The sequence below is a fragment of the Muntiacus reevesi genome, chromosome 10 (assembly GCF_963930625.1).
Source record: "Muntiacus reevesi chromosome 10, mMunRee1.1, whole genome shotgun sequence".
In the NCBI taxonomy this organism is placed as follows: domain Eukaryota; kingdom Metazoa; phylum Chordata; class Mammalia; order Artiodactyla; family Cervidae; genus Muntiacus; species Muntiacus reevesi.
In genome coordinates, this window is record NC_089258.1 from 76625567 (window position 1) to 76645386 (window position 19820).

The window sequence follows — 19820 nt, forward strand, 5'->3', positions numbered from 1 at the left end:
CTAACACTGTAGGATCTCAGCAGCGGAATCACCTGGAATCCATTGCCTGGTGTCTCCTGAACACAGTTCATTACCCTAGCCCCCCCGGCTCCTGCTTAGAGACAGACCTACTCCCACGACCATCATCACTCTGTATGACTCCCCAGGCATCCTGGAGCCCTCAATGCATCGCAGCACTGTGTTCGATGTCCTACAGCTCACACTCCACTTAATCCCTACAACAAAGCTCCAACGTGGGTACCAGCAGGTCACACAGGTGCCAGGAGAAACTGAAGTGTGGAGCAGCCGCCGGGACGGTGGGAGCTGGGTCTGCAGAGACGCCTTGGGGTCCCTATGCCTCCGTGTTTCCACCTCCGCTACTTTATCTCAAACAGACCTCCAGGAATAAGATCTGGAGAAAAGACAGGAGCTCTTTCTTCCTAGATTAGCCCTGAACCATACACTCCTTCCTGCCTTTATCACCCCGACAAAGCACAGCGTCCCCTAGGTTAGCACAACATCTTGGACCCTTTGCCACCCAAGAAGAGGCCCCCATCAGAGAAACAGACAAGATCAAGGCTCAGGGCCAGTCACACGTCGTCTGCCCTCGATTTTGTTGGAGGCCACCCCCTTTCCCAGCCATGTTGACAGTGTAAGACATCCCCTTCCTGAAGCTCCCAGAGCAAACCCGCCTCCCTCCCACTGCTGTGACCCTCCTCAGCCCCACAGCACCGTCTGGGTCAAGTCCTCCACCCTGCACTGTTGGTTTGTGAACTGTTTGCTTTGCCAAAGCCCCAGGTCATCCTGTGAACCCACCTCTTGCCTGGGCTGCTTGCCTGTCCCTCTTCCGACTGACATCTAAGGAGAACGAAGATGATGCTCTATGTCTTCACAGTTATATCAGCATCTCCCACTTACCAAACTGCGGGGAAGGCTGGAATCCCTCTCCTAACAGGCTTTCCTGGCGACTCAGACAGTAAAGAATCTGCTTGCAATGCAGGAGACCCAGGTTCGATCCCTGAGTCAGGAAGATCGCCTGGAGAAGGAAATGGCCACCCACTCCAGTATTTTTGCCTGAAGAATTCCATGGACAGGGGAGCCTGGAAGGCTATAGTCCATGGGGTCCGCAAAGAGCAGGACATGGCTGAGAATCTCACACACACAACAGGAAACACCCAGAACTCAGCCTACCCTGAGCCCACACCATGTCCAGATCAGTGACCTGGGTTGGTCACTCCCCCAGAACAATGCATCTTAAAGTAAAAACTAGAGAGAGGAATCTTCTGCTCATTCCCATCTCCCTCCTGCTTTATAGGAAGATGGGGGGGAACAGTAAGAACTCTCAAAAAACAAAAACAAGAACTTTAGGGGTAAAGGGGAAAATGTGCAGAAAGGACCTTTCAACTCTCCCTCATCTCTGGCCAAGGGGCTCTTGGCGCCTCCCGCAACTGTCTGATTTTGAGGACTGTCACAACTCCAGGCAAGCCATTCCATTTCTTCAAAATGAAATTGTACCTCCCAAAAAGGTTAGATATGAGTGGTGATGGATGTTATCTAGACTTACTGTGATGGTCGCTTAACAACACCTAGAAATACTAAATTATTATGCTTTACGCCTTAAACATATAATTTCATACATCAATTATATCTTAATTTTTGAAGAAGATAGTCATACAAGAGACACCTGGGTAGACAGCTCCAGGCCTGGAGGCATCTGAGACTAGGTTTTGAGGCCTCTCAATCCACACCCTCATCTTGGCCTCATCCATTCAGTCCATAACTCTTGAGGACGTAGCTGACCCCTCTTACGGTGGAAGCGTCGGCAGAAACCTTCTCGTTTTGATTTAGAGACTCAACCTCTCTCGGTCACTGTCACCTGCCCGCTCCCTCTGGGCGTGGGGGGCGTCTTTCTCCATAGACCTCAGGCCGAGGTCTCTCCCCTCCTCTGCCACAGCTCCTCATCCAAGCCACAGAGAAAATGAAGCTACAGGAGCGAGTTCCCTGGACGATCCCCCAGGTCCCTGCCGCCCCCAGCTCCCCCCAAACCGCCACCCAGTGCCTCTGAGAACGGACAACTGCCTCTCTTGGCCTTCAGGGAAGGCCATGCCTGGCTCTGCGCTCTGCATCCCGACTCCTCCCCCAGGCCATCGCCCAGCAATGCCTCCTCTCCTGTATCACCTCTGTGCTCTCCCCACAGGACCATCTCCATCAGCACGAACATCCTGTGTGTCTTTCCCACTTTAGAGGAAAAATACTTCCTTTGACCAAACAGCCCTACACTTAACCATTCACTTCTCTGCACCCTTCACACCACACTCCTCCACGAAGTTGTCTACCCAAGCAAGCGAGAAACCCCCACCCCCACCCAGCACCTCTCCTCCAACTCCTCTGTCCACCGTGACCGCCTCCCACAGCATCCCAGTGGCCAGTTTCGGTTCTCCACCCTCCTCTGACATCAGCACTTTCACTCCCTCCCTGTGAAAACACTCCCTTTGTCTCCGAGGACACATTCCTTCCGGGGTCCCCCTCCTCTCCCCGCCGGGGGCTGCTCCCTCTCAGTATCCTAGGCTGGGTTCATCTTCACAGCCTAGATTGAGAGGCAACAAACGCGGCCCTCGGCCACTGCTTGCTGTTGTAAATAAAGTTTTACTGAACATACACACACTCGTGCATCGTCTGTGGCTGCTTCTGTGCTACAAAGGCAGAGTTGAGCCGTTGCAGGAAAGTCCAAAATATTTGCTATGTAGCCCTTTAAGAAAAAGTTGACCAATTCCTACCCCAGACCCCTAAATACCATGGAGTTCCAGGCTCAGATTTTGAGCTTCTCTACCCACACCCACTCTCCAGGTGATCCCATTTGGTCCCACACTTTCAATTTTATCAAAACACTGACAACTCCCAAGATTTTTCTCCAGCGTAGAAAACTCTTCTCTGAACTCCAGACCCATCACCCTGCTGACTGGTGGACTTTTCATTTGGATGGCCCAGCATCCTTCCCAAACAAAGTTCTTACTTCTTATTTCTCACCTCAGTTTGCTCCACCCGTAAGCCTTTCCACCTCACCCCGAAAACCTGGGAAGTCATTCTACCACCTCTCTCTTCTCTCAAACCCCACATTCAACACATCAGCAAATCTTGTTGGTTCCACACTTTCAAAATGCATGCAGAATGGGCCCAGTAACCCCTCTATTGTTCCCACCCAAATCCAAGGCACCCCCACCCTCGCCAGGATCACTGCCTCCACGCAGCCCTCCTGGAGGTCCTTTCAACATGTTGCCTCACACAAGGTGCCCAGAGTGATCTGTTTCCATCTAGACCATGTCAGGCCTCTGCTCAAAACTTCCCAGGGGTTGGAGGACCAGCACCGTGGTCCCAGTGCTACCCCTGACACCTCGAGTCTCCAGCTTCAGGACCCTGCTGGGTGGACAGTTCCTCCCAAGCCTCTGCATGGACCCTCTCCTCTGCACTGGGTCTCTGCTTCAGTGTGGCTTAATTACAAAGAAACCCCTGGGCCTGCCCTCCCCAAGCCCCATCCCCTGGTTCCGCTTCCTTTTTCCCATTGCACTGACTCACCTTCCTACATACTCACCCCCTTGTTTACCATCTGTTCCCCCACCAGATAGAAGCTTCGAGAGAACAAGGCCCTGGCCAGTTTTGTCCACTCGGTATTCTCAACTCAGAGACCTGCGCTTGTCAATTCTCAATATTTGGGGCAATGAACAAGTAGACATAACATTTCAGATGCTCCTGTCTCCTTGGGAGGAGGCAGAAGGTTGGGGAAGAGGAGCACATGGCTTCTGTCAAGGAGAAATCAGAAAGGACCACAGCACTGAGCTTTCTGAGTGCGAGCCAGCAGCATCCCTCACTGACCTGTCCCAGGGGACATTCTGAAGCAAGCCAGTCCCCGAGGACAAGGCGACTGCCCGCCAGCTGCTCCCCAAATCCCTCTGAAGAGCCCCCCCGGAAGCCAGGAGGCTGCTCTGGAGGCAGATGATGCCAGATCCCAACAGGGCCTCCTCGCTCTGCCCTGCAGGCACCCAGGTCTCCCGGACCCAGGAGGGGTGAGCCGGATGGAGTCACGGCAGACAACGCACCAGGCTTGGAATCCAGCCGCGTTACCTCGGAGCCTAAACCAGACCAGGTCTCAGGGTCCTCTCTGCCAAAGGAGGGTGATAGGTAAATGCTTTAACAACTGAAAATGCAGTCAGCCTTCTATATCCGCAGGTTCGTCCCTGGATACGGAGGCCGGGAAGGGAAGATTGTAAGGGACTTGGGATGTCCATGAAGTTTGGTATCCCGGGAGTCCTGGAACCCAACCCCCGTGGATACTGAGGGACAACTGTAAAGTGTAGTCTCAGCCTCCTTGAATTTTCTTATCTTCATCACATCACATTTAAAGGTCCACTCTGTAAAAAGAGGTCATGCTTAAGGTTTGGGGTGAGCTGAAAGTCACTCCCTCATTTCCAAGCATCCTTCTAGAGTTCCCACCTATTCCCCCATCTGCTCCCACGTTTTCCCCCCTTTGCCTTTTTGTCCCATCACCTTTCCCTCCTCTTCATATATACTGAAAACCCTGAGGTCCCGCAGGTGGGGAAGGTGGGCAGGACGGGACCATCCTAACCCTCTCCCCTCTCCTCCCAGAAACCCCTTACGGCAGTTTCACATGAACAGAAACAAAAGCAAGAGACGAAACAGAGTAAATCTGCGTGAGAACCTCTAACCCATTCCCCCTCCCTCCTCCCTTGCCTCCCCACCCTCCTGGAACAGCACCGTGGCCCCAGCTGGTTAAACAGAAGGGCTTTCTGAGAACCCAGCGCAGCCTGGAACCCCGGGTTTCTCAGCAGCCTCGACACCCACGCTGGCTCTGGGCTCGAGACCACCGCTCACACGAGGATGTCCCTCCTTCGGTCCAAGTCGTCCTCACACTTACTTCCGTGCTCAGGACTCAGGGCTCCGCCTCCCGAGCCCCCTGTGACCCCTCACACCCCCACTGACACCCACTTTCTCGGCACCTACACCCTGGCCTCGAGTGGTCTCAGGTGAACCCACCGTGGACCGGAAGTCATCCCACCTGTGCCGCTGTGAACCCCTCCAGGGTCCTCCAGGACACAGGGTGCTCTGCCCACCCCTCTGTGGCCCAGGACACTCAGGCCAGCAAGAAGCCCTGCTGGCTTCCAGGTCAAGGTGGTATAAATATTTGCAGGCTCTTTCTACACCGGCCCTTCCGCCTGGCCCTGCCAAACAACCTGGGGAGAGTGGCTTTGACTCTCCAGGTATCAATTGCTTCCCCATCCACCTCCAAGGCTTGTGAACACAGAACACCATACACACACACACACACACACACACACACACACACGCACGTTACTATTAAAATAAATAGAGCGGCAAATCAGTTGCAGGCCCACACCCCTCCTCACCCTGCCGACTCTCCGGCAGCCTAGCCACTTTTCCAATTAAGCCCAAGAAAGCCCCAAGGAGGTGAGCATCACATCTGGCACCCCACTGAGCCAAGACACCCCAGAGCCCCCCACGTGGCCGGGCAGACGTCACACAGCTGTCCAGCTGTGAGCTGCACCAGGAGCCGGGCGCCCAGCCTGCCCGGAGGGGAGGCAACAAAGGAAAGCAAAGCAGCAGGCGAAGACATCTCAGAGAAGCAGCAACAAATGGGACCCCAGGAGGCAGAGCCGGAGGTGGCCTCTGGAGAGCCTTGGGCACCCAGAGTCCCTGCGCTGAGGGTGGGAGCTGTCGGGGCGTGCACTCATTCTTAATCAATAAGGGAATCGGGCAAAAGGCGCGGCTTCCCGGAAGGAGGGAAGGACGGCTCTGCCCTTCCCAGTGGAGAGGTGCCAGCTGACTCCAGGACACCCGGATCCCTGCTCCACAGCCCCGCTGGACAGGCTCTGACATCCGCATTCCCCATGACCCGGCTCTGCCACGCTCTGGCTTAGTGACTCTGGCAAATCTCGCTCTCTCTGAGCCTCAGCATCTCGACCTGCGACATCTGCAGAGGTACGTGATGCCTGTCACCAGGCCGCCTGAAAGGCTAGGATGGGTCTGACCCCTGCAGACAGGAGCTGGGGGTGAGGCAGGGAGGAAGGAGCAAGACGCCACAGCCCTGGGTCCCCGCGCCCTGCCTGGAGACCCTGCACCCGTGATGCTCAGCCCTGACGGGGGTTCAGGACCACACACTGCTTGGTCTGGGCACACTGATCTGACCTGGGCACACGGATTTGACCTCACTATTCCCACTCGTGAGATGCTTTTCAGTGAGAACATGGGAGCTGATCCACTGCTACATGTACGGTCACTGCTTGAAGCTTCGTGGTTTGAGGAACTGACGGCGAGCTTTTCTGATTTGTAAAATAGCACATTTCCTGTAGGAAATTTGGGAAATAAAGACAAGTTGAACAAAGTTTAAAAATCAGGTGTTTCCTAAAACCCAAAGAGAACCACTTTGAACACCTCCATATATTTGCATCCATTCTATTTTTTCATGACTGTACACTTTTTTTTTACCAAATTGCATTTATACTGTTTGCTTTTAAACCTTTATTTACTTAATATATATGGTTAGCATTTTCCCATATCCTTTATATTATTCAATGTCATTTTAATAGCTTCCTCGATGGATGTGCCATATTAGGTTTAACTAATCCCCCCCGTACAATGTTTTGTTGTAATGAATAATGCTGAAAGGAATCTCCTTGATTAGATCTATTCTGCATAGCTCTGGTGATTTTCTTAGGAGAAATTCCGGAAGAGGAATTGCTAACTGGTTCAAAGGGCATATTTTTCAGACATGTCTCTTGTGTTTGCAAATTATCTTCCCACCAGCTACGTCTGAAAAGGTCCATTTGCCAACACTCTTAATGGCACTGATATCCGTTTTCATTTTTGCTCATCTGCTAGTTGGGAAATCATATCTTGTTTTTAATTTCATATTTTAATGATGAGTGAGGTCGGACGCTTTTGCATCATTTTCCGGACATTTCTGCTTCTTTGTGTCTGAGTGATTTCTTCACATCCTCTGCCCACTTTTGCAATAGAGGACAGGCTGGTTTGCTAATACAATACAAAGCACGGAATTAGTCCACAGCCTCCTTTGATGACTCTGCCCCCGTGTTGAGCAATCCCCTCCATTAAGGCATTAATGCTAATGTCTAGCTTACATTCTTTTCCTGTTGTTTAAGCCCATTTGCTCTCATCCTGCCTTCAGTGAGGGGCGCCTGCCTCTTTCATCTAAGAATGCTACCTTTGCTCTCACCTGTCAGCCTCTTCTCGGGGGATGAATAACTCCTCTTCACTTATGCCTGACCTCGTGGAACTCACGAAGCCAGAAAGTCACCCTGTGAGGCCATCCCTTGTCTTCTCAGACTTCCTCCCCCAGACCTTCATCCTTTCTCCACTGGACAGCAGCAAATGGCTTCGGAACTGGCTTCTGCATCCCATGCTCACCCCTCCCCAACCTCACCTCCCTTCACTCTCCATTCCCATCTCACTTTCCCTAAATGCAGTTGTGATTGCCTGGTCCTGCCTAAAAACCTTTCACACCTGAGAGTGGCCCGCTGGCCCCTCCCTACCTGGGAGCACCCCATCCCCTCCTCCAACACCCCCAAAGCATCCTCTGTGTGCTCAGACAGAGTCACACCCAGTGTGATCCCCCGCCTCGTTACTTTCTGCTTCTGGGTCTTGACCTATGGCTGTCCACCTTCCCTGCCAGACACTCACCCCTAGCAAGGCCAGCACCACCCTCTGTGTTTTCTCCCTTTTTCCCAGTTTTTCCCTAATTATATTATTTATTTTGTGATGTTCATTTCGGCAATTTATCTTACTGCCTACATGGCTCAAAGAACCACAGGGCAAAGCTGTCCCTGGTCTCTGCCTGTCTCTCCAGAGGGCCAGCCTCTGTGTTGGTCCCCCATGCTGTGAGAGCATCCCTCCACATCCACTTGCATCCCCGGGCCCCCGGGGTGCCAGCTTCTGGACCCTGAGACAGCACCCTCTGCCCAAGTGCACAACTGCCCCGGGCCTCCAAGCACTCGGGAGGTGCATCTGCCCAGATAGGAATCAGATCTGGACAGAAGGAAGGTAGAATTCCAGCCCCTTGTTGTATAAGCTTCTCTTAGAAAGGAGACGTGTGAAATGCAAAATTCTGTTTTGCCGGGTGAAGGTAACTGGTGATGTGTTGTCCGAAACCCATGTGTGCCACGGACCTGTTTTATTTCGTTTATCCGATGAGGAGTTAGAACTAGACATCTAAAGATGCTTGCCTTGGTAACCAGCAGACTAAATCATCCTTTGTTTTTATTCCTTTCTCTCTTCTTGGTCTCCACAGCTCTACCCCATCCCCCTTTTCATCCCCCGGGTCTGGCTCACATCCCGCCAACCCTGGCCTCGCAGACATCCCTTCTCGTCCAATGATGGAGACCACAGCATCAGTCGTGTAAAACAGGAAGCTAGAGTCGGTTCCAAGACATCCGTGATGGGCATTCCATGACCGATGCTAACTGCAGGGCTCCCTGTCTTTGCCATTTGGATAGAGAGAGAGAGACAGCAGCCCAGGAAAAGGAAGCAGCCCCTTCAACTGAGAAGCAAGAAAAAAAACTGAGCTACAGACTTGGGGTGGAGGACCTTGATTCTGGTCCCAGGTCTCCCACGGGTCACCTCTCCGGGCCTCAGGCACCACGTCTAGAAACAAAAGGCTGGACTTGAGATGAGGTCCTCAAGCCTATCAAGTCTGTTCCCCTTGCAGTAGCAGGACAGCAGCGGGGTGACCTGCCTCCATTCCTGGGACTCTGATTCTCCATCCCTTTGATGCCCCAGAGCATAGGTAAGGTCTCAGAGAAATTTAAAAAAAAAACAGGACCCTCAACAGGAATGGGCCAGGACCTCTACACTAGACAACCCCAGCCTGTCCCCACGCCCTCACAGACCCCTACCTGCTCCCCCAGCTGAATTCCCCGCTCATCCGTTTCCTAAAGATCATCACAGAGGCTCCAAACCTTCCCTTTTTAACAACTCTGGCTGATGGAAAATTCTTCTCATACCTAATCTAAGTCCATCTGCTGCAATTTCTGTCTATTTTCTCTCGTTCAGTCCTTACTGGAGATGGAGAACAGCTGGTCGCCATCCTCCATATAACATCCCCTCCTAAACTCAACTCGGTTATTACATCACCCCTCAGCCTGTTTTCCTTCTGGTACAACATCCACTGTTCCGACCTGCCTTCACGGCGGGACTCCAGCTAGGGAGGCATTGCTGAGCACGGTGGCGCGCGGTGGAGCAGCGCAGTAAACCCAAGTCCTCCGAGAACTGCTGCATCCCTGGACGGACGTCGGACGCAGGCGGCAAAACCCTGAGAAGGTCGGAGCCGAAAAAGGGTGGCTGAGAACACAGTCCAAGTCCCGGGCTTTATGTGAAGGTCAGAAAAGGCAAATAGACGCAGTGCCCAAGGTCAGGTCTGAGGGATCAAGCCTCAGCTGCTAGACCCCAAATCCTGCTGGCACAATGCTCTAGGGAACCGCAGCGTGTCCTCAACGTGGCTAAGAGCAGAACAGAGCCTTAACAGGGAAGCAAAGTGCCACAATTACGCAGACATTCCCGATCCAAACTCATCTCCCTAACAAACAAAGAAACTCCACTTTGAATCCCATTGAGAACTCAAACACCTCTGAAAGTGGTGACACTGTGAACGGTTCACACTTTAGTAGGAATAAGTCAATTCCATCCAAGCTCTTGATAGAGACATTTAGGGGAGAGAAGAGAACAAAAAACAAAGAATGGCGTTTGTTTGTTAATCTCCACCGCAGGCAGATCTTCCAAGGTCAGACTTGCACCGCACGTACGAGGCTAAGGGGGGGAGGGGGGGGTTGGGGCTCAGTGTTGCAAAGGGTGGTGGCTGCATCCAGCGGGCATCAATGTGCATCCAGGTCTGTGCCCCTGCCCTCACGCAGGGCTTCTGCACCACCCTAGGTGTCCAGGTGAGGTCCAGAACTGAACACAGAGCTCCCCCTGGGGCCAAATCCCAGGTGCATTCTAGAATTCCTGACTCCCTCCGGTTCACGGTCTCAGGTCTCAGATGTGGGATGAGGATGGTGTTTAATATTAAATCTCAATCTCGAAGGTGCCCTTAAGTGACAGCAAGGGAGAACCAGGAAGGAAGGAAGAAAAGACAGAAACACATCGGATGAAGTAAGATGATTCAGGTATCCACTTGCTGCCCTGTGAAATCCCTCCCAAGGGGGACGGGAGTGGGGGCCACATCAGTCTACAGAGAGGGGAGGCAGGTGAACCATTCACTAATAATCTGGGCTATGAAATGTTTTCAAGTGGAGAATGAGGAGGGAAAAGCAGAGTGGAGTAAACGCAACTCAGAGCCTAGATTTCAAAACAGCCTTCACCGTATCTTAAATAAGCAGAAGCATCAGACTTCAGCCTCTCCGCCCTCAGAGGCTGCTCCAGACTTTCCCACCTCCAGAATCACACCCCCACGCCCCTCAGGATTACTGGGAATTCACACATCCACCGGAGGAAGAAAAGAAGACGTTTCCACTGTGTTTACCAAAACACCTAACACAATAAGCTCCCCCCCAACATCGCAATATTAAATTTTAAGAGAGAAAACTTGAAGGTTCATCTCTGATGAAAATTTTCATATGTTCTCTATCCTATTTCAGGGGGCAGTTTTCTTTAAGAGCATGATTGGCACAGAATGACAAGATCAAAGCAGGTTGGCAAAGAGATTATTTACTGATGTGTTGATGATGAAATGGAGAGCAGGGACGAGGAGCAGAAAAGTAAGGAAGGGACTTTGTCTGGCTTGTGAAAGCAGACAGAGGCGACCCTTTCACGGCACACAGGTTTAAAGGGGGCGTCATCCTGGCTGGCCAGCTGGGCAGGGCCCTGCGGATGGTGCTTCTCTGGGGTCCAGGACCAAGCTACCACATCTGATGAAATGACAAGTGACAAATTTAATTTCCTGCACGCTAATCAGTCCCTTCAGACACGGACAGGCGCCTGGCTTCACAAGGAACCAATCAGCCCAACAGTGGCCAGCGATGAAATTCTCCAACCTGGATGGCATGGTATAGCGAAGGGGCTGGATCCTGGGTTTCCCGAGGCACCATCCCAGGTGAAGTTGCAGTGGCGGTATTTTGTGTGCCGTCAATTATTCCTCAGCTCCCATTAAGCTTTTTTTAGCCTTAAGTTGTTATTTTAATGATCTTTGTTCCAAATAGGGAACTACAAGAAAGACGAAGGAGGAGGAGAGGGAGGGGGAGAGGGAAGGCAAGTGTTCCCAGTGTGTCCCACTCCTGCGTTGCAGCTCACCGTGCTCCCTCCCCCATCCTGCCTTCTAGCTCCGCATGAGTCACCACTCCAAGCCCGGTTTCAAAGCCTTACTTTGAATGTCCTCTATCACGACAGAGATCTAGCAGATCGGCATTGGCGGAGGGGACCTGCAATCTCTCTCCCTGTCCCCGGTTCTAGACACCCCTGCAACTCCAAGGCCATGTTCCCCTATTATTACTGCCTTCCTGAAAACTGAAGCCACCCCCTCCTCTTTCAAAATCCCCCACCTGCTAGATGTCGCCTCTGTGGACTCTCTCTGCCCCAGACAGACCACGGAGGAGAAGGTCTCGGGCCGAGGATGCCTCAACAGCCAATAAAAGTTCAGCCTCCTCTCCAGGCTCCCAAACACAAAGGCGTTCTCCTTTGCGGGGTTGCAAGCTTGTTTTGTTTACTGCCAGGCAACATGTGCAGAGGAGAAGGCTGACTGTATCCTGACCAAGAAAAAAAAAAGTCAGGCAGCTCTTTTTTTTTTTCTTAAGGGTTGTGAGTAAAGCTTCAGCAATGACATCTCCCACCCGAAATAGCAGTGGAAAGAAGGTGGGGGAGAAGCCCTTGCAGAGGTTAAAGGAAACAAGAATTACAGAGTGAACGTGATTCGTGGAGCTGGAGAATGGACACATCCACATCTTGGCGGGAAGGCTGTCCTGGGGACGGGGTGTCCTGGAGGAGCCCTGCCTGCACATCCCCATGCGGCCAGGACTGGGAATCGAACCTCCCAAGTTGGGGGTCTAGGCTGGAAGTCAGAGAGACTCAGGGAGGTGGAAGATCAGTCTCGAGCCGGCAGCTTCTGAGGACCTGGCAGGTCGGAGGACACACCTGGCCAATGTTATGGAACATTCAAATAGGAGCTGCCTGCACCAAGGTAGGAAGGAAGTTTGAGATCAAGCACATCACCTTCTCCCACGGGGACGCTGCTTCCTAGCAGGCCCCCAGACCTAACACCTCCTGGTGGGCAGAACCTGGGGAGTAGGGTTTCTCCCCAGGACCACGAGTGGGACTCAGATCAAGCCACACCCTTGTGGTCCCACTGTTCACAAGCGAACAAGGATGCCACGAGGCTGGACCGCCCTCCGGCGGTGACCAGCCTTTCCCTTGAAGAGCAGTCATCACAGACAGCAGGGATGACGGCTCCAGTCACCCCTCAATCACAGCAGCACCTGCGCACGCAACCAGAGCCAGCTCCTCCCAACAGCCCCCCACCCCCTCCACACCTGGAGCCCCCCGGCTTCCTTGGTGGACAGCCCATCCCTGGTTGAGGTGTAACCTTCACAAGGGACTCGATTTCCTTCCAGCCCCTTTATTTCCATAGACACCAAACCTGGACAGTCTTTCAGAGTTCTCGGGAGCTAATCAATTTAGTGATGTCTTCCCTCCTCCCCCACCCCACAGCCCCCAGGAGAACTGCTTTGTTGATTTCTCCCCAAGTTGTGTGTTGCAGACAGATGCCCATCAGGTCACACAGGACAGTTGCCCACACCCCAGGATGCCACACATCTCCCATCAAGCAGATTAAGTGAGCTGGGAGAGTGGGCAAGGGAGGGGGCAGGGAAGGAAGGAGACAGAAGTTTGAGGAAGGACTCAAGTCGAAAGGTCACGAGAGTTGGGGCACAGCAGGTCCACGTAATGTCAAGGGGGCAGACCCCATGATGGAAAACATAGCCACCCCATCGCCAGTCCCAGAACCGGCCTCGCAGCAGCCGGGTCAGCGTGGGGGGAAATCAACACATCCAGGGTCCAACCTCCATCACCCAGCAAACCCGAATCTACTCCCCGACCCCAGGCACAGCACCCCAGCCCAGGACCAGACCTATTTCCACAGACCTGAGCGCCAGTGATTGAAAAAGTAGTAAACAAGCCCAGTTGTAGACAGCGCAGAAGTTTCCCAAATCATCAGCTTGTTTTCCTCCCAGCAGAAGACGGGGATTTCCCTCCTCGATCACGTTTCCTCCCCTAAACTTTTCTTCCTGCGCCCCCTCTACGGAGGCTCAACTGCCAGCCACTGAGGACGGGGGACCAGGCGCAGCACACCCCCACCCCAACACACACACACACACACACACACACACACACACCCCGGGAGACGCGGCGGGAGTACCTTTTCCGCGGAGCAGAGGGGCCCGGTGCCCAGAGGCTCGCTGCCTGCGGAGCCTGGAGGGATGCTCTGGGGATGGTGCACGCTGAGGATTGCGCGTTCCTGCCTCGGCGACCAGACCTTTCGGCAGCGCGGACCAACTGTGCTAGCGAGGCACTTAGCAATTATCTGCGGGCGCCGACGCCCCGCCCTCTGCTCCTGCGATTGGCTCCCGGGGCCCGGGCAGGACTGCATTGGTTTCAGACGACCTCACTCATTGCTCCGGCTCCTACTATTATCTAAGCCATCAAAGGAAATAATTCCAGGTTTCATTGACAACCTGTAAGGCTCTCTCCTCCGGCCCGGTGTGTTTGGAGGGGGCGGGGGGTGCTGGTGTGCAACCTGAGAGTCCGGGGGAGGGAGGAAGGGAGAGTAGAAAAAGTGGGGGTTCGGGGAGAGCCAAGAAGGGGTGGGGGTGAGAGAGAGACGGAGAGAGATGGGGGGCGGGGGGGCAGCTATCAAGCAATCAGATTCTTGCACCCGCATTTTAACTTCCACAACACAGAGCCCATAGCAACAATCTTCTGGCCTTATTCCCCCCACCCCCTCAACTGGAGAATGTTCCTGAGGGCAGAGAGAAATATGACGGTGGGGTTTCTGCCTGTGTAACACAGGCTCTGGGAAGCAGAGCCAGGTAAAAGGCTGAAGAAATCTAGTGATGTATTTCGCGGGGCCACTCTGGAGGGCATGTGAAGGTCGTTTTAAATTATTTAGAGGGACAGATTGTGCACCTTCAGTGGATCATCCATCCATTCTTTCCCAAGTGGTCCACCTCAGCCCCCAAACTGAGAAGACAGCTTCTCTTTACACCTTCTTCAGTCTCAGGAGAGCGGATTTTAAAGTCAGTCCAAGTCTGGAATTCCTCACTGGCCTCGCGGGGAGGTCCAGAGACACAGGCATTTGCCGAGCTAGTAGTTCTGCTAGGACCCTAGCTTTTGCTTGTTCCCAAGTGGCTTCAGTGAATTGCTTAGACTCACATCATCAGCTTATCCAAGGGTGAGAAAAGCCTAAATGCTTTCCTTTGCTCAACAAAGAATTATGAAGCATGAGTCTTGCCCTTTTATTTTTCCTTAATTTTCCCTTTATTTCTCACTATCTGGAGAGGACAACTTTGGATAGCGGACATCATTTGATAGCTGAATTTTTTAAGAGGAAGAAAAAGATTTTAAAAGGGTTTTTTAAAGGAAGCTCTTGGGGACACATGTAAATCCATGGCTGATTCATGTCAGTGTATGGCAAAAACCACTACAATATTGTAAAGTAGTTAGCCTCCAACTAATAAAAATAAATGAAAAAAAAAATAAAGGAAGCTTTTGGGATGTCCAATTTCAGATCAGTTAGAATTAATCTTTCCCCTCCTCCTGTTGGAATCCACCCATCTTTGAGCCCAGGCTGTGGTTCCAGTTCATCCCCCGTGGCCTCGATCAACTGCAATTGTTATCACCATCTGCATCCTTGAGGCAAATAGATTGTTCCTCTTGCCTCCTTCAGTGAGCTTCTGCTCCAGGGGACTATGCCCATCAGAGGCTTTGTAGGGGCAGAGCCAGAATCATGCATATCTTTATAATTCCACTGACAGCAGAGCTGACTAATAAAACAGCTCAAAACATTGAGTCTGCCTCTGAGCCTCCTGGAATCTTTATTTCGCTGTGATAACTCATCCAGCTGGTGGGGTAAGGGAGGGACTTTGGATTCCAGGAGGTAAAAATTCAGGACTAAATCCACTGACAGCTACAGCCATCCCTCCAAGCTCTAGGTGCCCCTGTTCTCTCTGGAAAATGAAGCAGCTCTTCACTCCATGTCTTCTTTCTCCCTCGAGCACTGGAAGGAAATGAGAAGATGAGGGATGCACATTTTATTTGGGAGGTACATACCTCAAAAAATTAAGTGATTTCCATAATGGCTTTCCAAATATCCGCATGCCTAAGAGGGGAGTGACCGTCTACTATGAATCAAAAAACCAGGGCAAGGAGTGTAGCAAAGTATCTGTTGTCTATTTCCTTCCTTTGTCTGGATGAAATTCTCACAAAGCAGGAGGATGAAATTAAACTTAGCTGTTCATTTGAAATTGACCCTGTCCCAGAAAATCTGGCATGTTCTGTCATGGAGGAAAAACCATAAATAATACTTTTATGATTTAAGCCGTAAGGTTTTCACTTCCCAGAGAAAGCAGGCTTCAGCTCTTTGCCTTCACACTCACTATCTCCCTTTCCCTCCTTTAAAAAATAAGAGAAATAAAATAAGTTATAAGAACTCTCTCGAGCACCTATCAAAGGTTCAGTCATCCTCAAAGGAAAATAAAGCATTTCAAGTGATTTTCTAAAATGCTTTGTCTAAAACAGCAAGTCCTTACATGTACTTTTTGCCTTTTGAAGATGAGAGGGGGAGAGAGAGAAAGCTGCAAACAGTTGTTTATGTCAGTGCCTTTAAAACTGCCTGGTCATAAAATATTCTCTTTGAGAGAAGGATGATCCGTTCGTGTCCCCTAGATCAACTGCTTAATTCTGAGAGTTGGAGAACACAGATTAAGTATGCAGATTCCCCTGGTGCTCGCATTTGTATTAAATATCAGCCTCATACCATTTAAAGGCATAGGGGTATGAAATGTACCACACTCCATTCTGCGGGCAGTGTCCTGGCAAAAGGAGTCCATTTCGATTTAACAATTTCAGTGCATTAGTGGCCTGAAAGGCTTTGGAGAGGGTTCACGATTCATTTTCAGCAATTAAAAGGAAGACCGTGGGTTGCTTTATTAAAACACAAATTAAACAGCAGCTGTTGTTGCTCCCGTCCTTCTTGTGGGTAACCACTCTCTGTGACAAATCGCCCTGACCTGCGGTAGGAGGTTGGAGGAACCCTGTGTTTACACTCCTGCTTATACCATTTTCTCAGTTATCATTTATTTATGCCAAAGTCTGTTCCTAAGAGGGAGAAGAGGAGAATAAATCTAGGCAATGCCAAGAAAAAAAGGAGATGTGTGAAAGCGGGAGAAAAGGAACGACAAGAAAAAAAAGGGTGACTTTCAACCTTATGTGTTTGCTAATTGAGTCGAGCCGCACGATACTGTCTTGGGACACACGATATTAGCAAGATTTCTGAAAACCAGCATTGGGTGGATGAAGGCGCAGCTTCCGGAGTAGAGAAACTTGGAGGAACAGACTCACAGCTTTCCGCTCTGGCTGATGGCTGTTGTGAAACTTTATGTAATCGGATTCCCGCCCCCTCCACCCACCACTCCACCCCCCAGATCAAACCTGTGGAGCCCATGACATTTCCACGAAGTACAGGAGAGGATTGTGGCTGCCAGGAAGGTGTCAGTCACTGTGAACCATTCTTAATGATTCCATTAATTACTAATGAATCTTCAGAAAGTTGGTATTAAAATAGACAGCGCTTCCTGCGCTTTGAAGACAGTATTTTATTATTTAAAATACCCTGCTAAATAAAAGCAAGTGGTTCGGGGTGGGGGGGATGGATTTCAAATCATGATGATGTTGTCAATAAACTGAAAGACAGAGAAGGACAGAAATGGACAGACAGGCAGACAGTGATCCGAAAGACTGAACTGCCCACCTGAATTTTGTTTTGCTTCAGCTAATTTCTTCACAAGAAGTATGAAGCTGCAAGCTGCCATTAAATATTGTCCAGCAATATACCAGTCAACAGAGGAAAGGCAGCATGCCTTCCATGAGGCTGGCAGAGAGATGAGCGTGGCAGGAGACACTTTCCAGATCAAAGGTCTGCAGTGTGACTGTGGGACCCCCTTCCTGCCAGGACCCATCCTGACATAGAGACTTCTCGAAAGGACTCACCCAACTTGTTTACAAAATGTTGGCACACATCATTCCCTTACATTAGTATTATTTCTAGGGCCAAGGAGAGAATGGTTGCAAATCAGCCAACAGGACTATACAGATGTCCTACCACTCGATATGAAGGGACCCCATTAAGGCATCAGCCAATAGTCACTCTGCTCTAGTAGTCCAGCTGTCAGATCAGCTCTTGCTGTGGGACCAGGAGATACTCAGAGGGGCAGGAAAGATGCTGCAAGCACAGAGCAAAGCCTCAGGCAGTGAGATTTCATTCCCTACTGCCTAAGGAAACTCTCAAACCAGCCCGTGAGGCATGCCATATGGAAGAAAGTACCTGGGGGTGTGACACTGTCATGCAAGGAATCTGCCACAAGCCAAGATGTCTTCAAATATGCATATTTTATTTTGAAAGTTGTGCCAATTTTATATTCTACTCCAAAACATGTCCATGTTTGTTTTAGTACTCCAGTTACAGAACAATTTGCCCCCAAATATTTGTATAACACTGGGTTTCCAGGAAGATGCTACATATGCATGAGCAGCCTGGGGTTTGAGAGACACAAACTTCAAGTTTCTGGTCGGCCCTGACTTCCAGAGTCAGGTGAAACCTGGCCCCATCACACCTGTGTGGCGTCCTCCGCCCTCACCCACATGGACCATGACGAACCCATCACAGCCTCGCTGAGCATGCTCACTCCAGGCTCCTGGCCTCCCCGTGGCTGCCTCAGTGTCTCCCTTACACCCTGCCTTCTCCAAGAAGATCGCAGCCACCTTCCTACACCCAGCTGCATCTCTCCATCCATCACTTCTGTCTGCTAGGATGCTTGCATTGGACCTGGCACCACACAAGTTTAAATTAGTTACATTCTTGTTTGTATTTTCATGATTGCTTCCACATGGGCATTTTCACATTTGCTATTACATGCCATGCTGTTTGGCAGCCTTAATGCCACATCACCCCCAAATCTGCAGTGATATTGCAGTTGTTAGGACAGTGCTGGACAAACACCTAGAAATCCCAACAAGGAACAGGAGATGAAGAAGTGGACAGATCAGCCTCATTCACAGCTGGAGAAAATACATTTCCGGTAAGTGGTAAAGAATCTGCCTGCCAGTACACTGGATATTGGCAATATATGAGTTCAATACATGAATACATGAGTATTCATAATACATGAGTATTGATTACATTACTCAGGAGTTAATACTCATAATCAATACATAATCAATACTCATAATCAATACATGAGTTCGATCCCTGCTTGGGAAGATCCCCTGGAGGAGGAAATGGCAACCACTCCAGTAGTCTTGCCTGGGAAATCCCATGGAGAGAAGAACCTGGTGGGCTACAGTCCATGGGAGTCCAAAGAGTCAGATACAACTTAGCCAGTGAGCACACACGCCCGAACATTTAGCCCAGGGGTCATCCTGACCTGTTCAAGATGTTCAGGGGAGAGTGAAGCATCCCGTCTCAGCCTCTTGGCCATTCACACTCATATCACACTTAACATCTTACATTAATTTTAGCTCTTAGCATCTCGTCTTTGGGAAGTAAAGAGCTGAAAGCATCTCAATGAGGCAGGACCTGATTTTCCTCCATCTACTTACTTCTTTAGTCAATCCTAAAGGAAATCAGTCCTGAATATTCAATTGGAAGGACTGATGCTGAAGTTCAAACTCCAATACTTTGGCCACCTGATGCGAAGAACTGACTCATTGGGAAAGACCCTGATGCTGGGAAAGATTGAAGGCGGGAGGAGAAGGGGATGACAAAGGATGAGATTGGTTGGATGGCATCACCAACTCAATGGACATGAATGAGTAAGCTCTGGGAGCTGGGGATGGACAGGGAAGCCTGGCGTGCTGCACTTCACAGGGTCACAGAGTCGGACACGATTGAGCAACTGAACTGAACTGAACTTACTTCTTCCTTCAGCTAGAAAGGAGCCTTGGTAAGGCCAGCAACATTCCTTTTAAGGGTATAAAAAAGCATTTAAGTTACTGAGGAAAAGTGATAAACATTAGCAAGGAAACCCTGATCTGCCGTGAAGATGTATTTAAAGGGAATACTTTCTATCAAGTCTATTTGCCTCCTTTGAAATGAACAGAAGATCCTGGGGAAGATGGCAGGGGTAGAAAAACTGCAGAGAGTTGGAATTGAAGAGGAAGATAGGGAAGGGAAGGGACTCCTGGACCCTCATCCGATGTGGTTACTGTTAGGACTGAAAGGTGATTAATGGAAAAAGCAAATTCGTGTTTTTGCATGATCTTCTGCATTCTATGTTTGGGATGGGCTGGTACCGAGAATATCGTGAGGATGGACTTGGGCTGCACATCTTTCCAGTCCCTGTGGCATAGAGTGGTTTCCATTATGATGCAATGGAGGTGCAGAGCTAGTATAACATTCCCCCCAAACTGTTGGGGAATTATGTTCAGTTATACTCTCCTAGGGCAGCATCAAGTATCTAGAAAAGACTGCTCCCAAGGAAAACTTACTCTCCGAGGGTTACTGTATACTAGTCATCTTCCCCTTTTGTCTTAGAAGT

At 50.6% G+C, this 19820-nt stretch overlaps 1 protein-coding gene across 1 annotated transcript in view; it reads right to left on the minus strand.

Annotated features, from left to right (window-relative positions):
• Positions 1-13522, minus strand: part of ZMAT4 (zinc finger matrin-type 4) — a 363653-nt gene extending 350131 nt beyond the window's left edge. Inside the window, exon 1 of the mRNA XM_065947284.1 lies at positions 13427-13522. The gene's annotated coding sequence lies outside the window, so the exon portion shown is untranslated. The remainder of the gene's footprint in view (positions 1-13426) is intronic.
• Between the last annotated feature and the right edge of the window lie 6298 nt (positions 13523-19820).